The sequence below is a fragment of the Acipenser ruthenus genome, chromosome 2, assembly GCF_902713425.1.
Source record: "Acipenser ruthenus chromosome 2, fAciRut3.2 maternal haplotype, whole genome shotgun sequence".
Lineage (NCBI taxonomy): Eukaryota > Metazoa > Chordata > Actinopteri > Acipenseriformes > Acipenseridae > Acipenser > Acipenser ruthenus.
In genome coordinates this window covers 91,416,071-91,421,581 of record NC_081190.1, presented here as the reverse complement: position 1 = coordinate 91,421,581, position 5,511 = coordinate 91,416,071, and positions in this window count along the sequence as shown.

Sequence of the window (5,511 nt, the reverse complement as noted above, 5' to 3'; positions counted from 1 at the left end):
CATAAGAAATATGAGAACAAGAGGAGGCCATTCGGTCCATCAGTGCTTGTCCGGTTCCAAAACGTCAGTCGGGTTTTAAAGGATCAGAATAATTGCACCAACAACATGGCTTAGTAATCCTTGCCATACACTCAGCACTCCCTGTGTAAAGAAGTGAATCCTACCCTATCTCCTAAGTTTGTCACCACTTATAAATGTTTAGGGTTGGAGCTAGGGTAGGGTTAGGGTTAGGGTTGGAGCTAGGGCAGGAGTTCAAAATAAGGCGGGAGTTCGTGGGGCTAAAGAACACCCATAAGAGACTAGAGACCCTTTTAACGGTTAAAATTCATAACTTGGGGGCTCCCGAGTGGCGCATCCGGTAAAGCCGCTCCGCGTGGAGTGCAGGATGCTCCCTATAGATGTCACCAAGTCGAGTCCAGGCTATTCCATTGTTGACTGTGGATGGGAGCTCCAAGGGGGAGGCGCACTATTGGCTGAGTGCCGCCCGGGGTGTGGAGGGCTTAGGTCGGCCAAGGTGTCCTCGGCTCACCACGCACCAGCGACCCCTGTAGTCTGGCCAGGGTTTGTGGGCTTGCCTGTAAGCTGCCCAGAGCTGCATTGTCCTCCGACGCTGTAGTTCTGCGGTGGCTGCATGGTGAGCCTGCAGTGTGTAAAGAAGCGGGCAGCTGACGGCACACGCTTCGGAGGACAGGTGTGTTCATCTTCAACTGTCCGGAATCAGCGCAGGGGTGGTAGCGGTGAACTGAGTCTAAAAATAATTGGACATTCTAAAAGGGGGTGTGTGTCTCTGTATTGCTTCTACATTCTGTCAGAGTTGTTAATGTTGGGGCCAGTTGGGAGAGTAGTATAAAGCCTGGAAACACACTGCCCGACGTGATCGTTGCATCTCCAAAAAATCTTTGCCCGATGAAATTGCAGGAAGGACGCACAATTTGTGAGTTTTCCTTTATGTTTGACCTGCCCTGGATGTACAAAGTACAGCAGCAATGTGGCAAATCAATAGGCTAAGGCAGTACTAATATGTACAATTTTTTTCTGCTAAGAAATAAATAAATAAAATAAAATAAATAAATTTTGGCTAGAAGGCGACGTGATCGTGAAAACTACATATGACTGGAGACATGCATGTATTCTCTCTCTCTCTCTCTCTCTCTCATATACACTACCGGTCAAAAGTTTTAGAACACCTCCATTTTTCCAGTTTTTATTGAAATTTACGCAGTTTAATGTCTCAATGTACTCTGAAATTAAAGCATAGAACAAATAAACAACTGGAGATAAAAAAAGAAATCATGGAATCGTTTTGTTTAACAAAATTTAATCTAAATTTTTGAAAGTAGCCACCTTTTGCAGATATAACAGCCGAACACACTCGTGGCATTCTTTCTACAATGGAAATCAAATATTGTTCGGAAAGTTCTTCCCAACACTGTTGTAGAAGTTCCCACAAATGTGTTGCACTTGTAGGTTGCTTTGCTTTCACCCTTCTGTCCAGTTCATCCCAAACCAGCTCGATGGGGTTTAAGTCTGGAGACTGTGCTGGCCATTCCATGATTTGAAGCCTACCGTCTTGTTCTTTTCTTCTAAGATAGTTCTGACATAGCCTGGAGGTATGTTTTGGGTCATTATCTTGCTGTAGAATGAACCCCTGACCAACTAGGCGTATACCAGAGGGTATTGCATGGCGCTGCAAAATGCTGTGGTAGCAGTTTTGGTTCAGGGTGCCACTGACTCTGTGCAAGTCGCCGACTCTGGATCCAGCAAAAGAGCCCCAGACCATCACGCTTCCTCCTCCATGTTTGACAGTTGGTGTCACACACCGAGGAACCATCCTTTCGCCTACTCGACGGCGTACAAAAACCCTGCGTGATGAACCGAAGATTTCAAATTTTGATTCATCGGTCCATAAGACCTTCTTCCAGTCTTCAGTAGTCCACTGGCGGTGCTTCGTGGCCCAGGCAAGCCTCTTTTTCTTATTTTGCCATCTTAGCAATGGCTTTCTTACTGCCACTCGACCTGTCAAACCTGCAGCTCGAAGTCTTCTCTTCACAGTTGAAACTGAGACTTGCTTACTTCGACCAGTGTTAAGCTGTGCTTGAAGCTGTTGTCCTGTGAGCCGCCTATCATGCAAGCTGTTGACTCTCAGAAACTTGTCTTCTGATTCTGTTGTGGCTTTGGGTCTGCCAGACCTCTTCCTGTCAGAGTTTCCTCCTGACACCTTGGCTTTCTTTGCAATTTCTCTAAAGGAAAGACCTACACTTTTAAGGGTTATAATGGTCTGTCTGTCTTCCTTTGTTAATTGCCTTTTTCTCGCCATTATGAGAGCAATATACTACTTCCTGCAGTACAATACTGTCCAAATAATGCTTAAGAGGGTGTAGTAACACAGTCTGTTCCAACACTGCTTTTATACAGACAGAGGGTTTGTAAGTAATCAACAAAAGTTGGGACACCTGTAGGAACTGTTAGCATCAACTTTAAAGGCTTAATTTACTTCCATTGCTGCAGAACAGCTGTAAGTTGTTAACCCATTACCTGTTCCCTGAAAAAGGCCTTTTTGTATAACTCTAAAATGTACATTATTTTTCAGTTTTTGGTAACCTAAACTTTTTTTTTTAACCTCTGGCAGTTTACCGCTTACCTTTGTACCATTTCAGGTTATTCACTGGACTTGAACTGCTTAAATTTCAATAAAAAACTGGAAAAATGGTGTTGTTCTAAAACTTTTGACCGGTAGTGTATATATATATATATATATATATATATATATATATATATATATATATATATATATATAAGGAATCTAAAAGCATTCCAAAGTGTAATTTGCACTTTTTTTCTAATACAGTTTTAGTCAAACATGGTACTCTAAGTACAATGCATCCCAGGGCACTTCACAATTAAATTGTCTTGTGGTCAACATCTGTTCTACCAATGAAAAACCACTCTCAAACAAAATATGTCTCCAATCTACACAGCAACTAAGACCATTGTTTTTACCAGGTGATTTTAACCAGCGTTTTGAAAACACCAGTAGATCAGCCTTCTGTGATATCAGGGAATGTACAGGGAGAAAGGGAATACATAAACAAATTAATTTCAAGTGAAAAGCAACACAAATCATATTTTTCCATGTGTTTTATTTTTTTATTTATGTAGCGCAAGCTGGAAAGTAAACACAGTGGACATGAAGAAAAATGCAATGCAACTGCTAAAATATGCAAGATACTGTTGATTAAATTTAGTGAATTCAATGGAGCATATTATTATAGGTTTAGGAAAGTCAGCTTCTGAAACCTCTCCTTAGGGATTGTATTGTATTATTGTATGTGTGTGCTTTTGTTTATATATATATATATATATATATATATATATATATATATATATATAGACACATGAGCCATTTACCTTATAGAAAATGTAATTTATATAGCACCATTCATATCATGATCAAGAAACAAGACAGAACAGTATAATCATACAATTAACAAAATACAATTATATTAATAATAACAATAAATAGCAAATATCTAGATATGACAATTAAAAAAAAAAAATTCAGTAAAAAATAAAATAAATAAGAATAACAAATAAAATATAAAGTTAGCAGATAAAAATAGATAGCAGCAACTTTATATCTAGATTAGGTTATAAAAGTCTTTAATCTTGATTTAAAAATCCTGACCGAATAGAGGGAGGCAAAGAGTTCCACAGCTTGGGAGCATTAAATCAAAACACACTTTCTCCTCTCCTTTTCAGTTTTACCATTGGGAGGCACAAAAGTCCAGCGTTAGCCAACCTTAAAGTGCGCAGAGGTTTATATGGGGACAGAATCTCTCTTAGGTACTCCGGTGCTAAGCCATGTAGTGCTTTATATGTTAATAGTATGATTTTAAAATCAATTCTAAAATGTATTGGAAGCCAGTGCAATGAGGCCAACACAGGAGTTATATGAGCCCGTTTTTTTGCTCTGGTCAGAACCCTAGCTGCTGCATTTTGAAAAAGCTATAAACGTGACATGATAACACCAACAGAAGAACCTACGCTAAACTGCTACTGGAACCAGACTAATAGAACCCAGTGATGTGTATTGAGAGGTATCGCAAATAAATTCGGCTGTAATTGATATCTTTAGAACTTTATAGTAGAGCTTGGTTTATTGACAAATAGCCCCTATACACAATAATATTAATACTAATAATACTACTACTAATAATAATAATAATAATAATAATAATAATAATAATAATCATCATTTTTGAAAATCCTGAACTTCAGAGTGTTTGGGTGGTCTTAGTGTTCCTGACAATGCTTACCAGAGTCTTCCAGAGATCAGAGATCTTAAGAGCACAAATCAGAATTCCAGATCCCTATCCTTCATGTCGAAGTTGACATTCAAACCTACAGGGCTCGGTTGTCAGGCTGAAAGGTTAACTGGTTGACTTATAAAGTCTTTAATGGTCCTGGTTAGGTCAGACAGACAGCTTCTGTCAATACCCTCACAGTCTTTATCAATAGCACACTTCTTAGTTGCACAAGACCTGAAGAGAACTGGACTAATTGTGCTTTTTTTCTTTGAAACTAAATACCATCCTTTAGATATGGTGATGAGATACACCGACCCGTCTGTATTTCATGCCTTTGAGATTTAGCTATATTGTACTTGGCTCCCCTTTCAATAGAATTTTAAATGTAACTGTCAGAAAATAACACTATAAGTGATAAAGTTTCCCACACTAATGTGAATATCCATTCCTTTAAAAAGAGGTTGTTTGACTTTTTAATAGAGGTTACACATGGAGGTTACTATTGCTTTGTACATAAATGTGTAAAACATTTACTTATTTTATAAATGTTACTATTTTCACTTTATCGAGGGACAGTAATAGTGATGCCCGGGGGTGGGGGGGGGAGACAAACTCGGGTCTCCCCTGAAACTGTTAATAGCACCAGTACAAAATGATGAGGAACCAGGAAGCATTGTATTCAGTGGTGTTGCATTTGAGTTCAACCCTTTCATGCATGGCCACCTCATATGCCAGGGCTGGCCAACCCTGGTCCTGGAAAGCTGGGTCTTTTGGCTTTTGTTATAACTGAGTTCTCAATTACTTATTTGAACCAGTTATTTTCTTAATTGGTCAACACAAACATCCAGGTCTTTGATTTAAAGATACCCATATTGGTCACCAGGACCAGGGCTGGTCAACCCTGTCATATGTATGGGAATATATGAAATACTCAGATACATGATAGCCTCTCATATGAGGATGCCATTTCTTCCCCATATAAGGCAAGAGAAAAATATATTTATTATGTGTCCAAAACTACTTTTATTTGTAGCTATTTGTAAAACTATTTTATGCATTTAGGGTTAAACGATTGGAAACATTTATGGAGGGTCCTCTTATTTGTAAATATTTGTAAAATGTGTTTAAGATCAAACTTTTATCGATTATACCCAAATATGAAAGGTCTGTAAGAGGCTAGGGGTCTGTGAAGTTTGGAAAATTC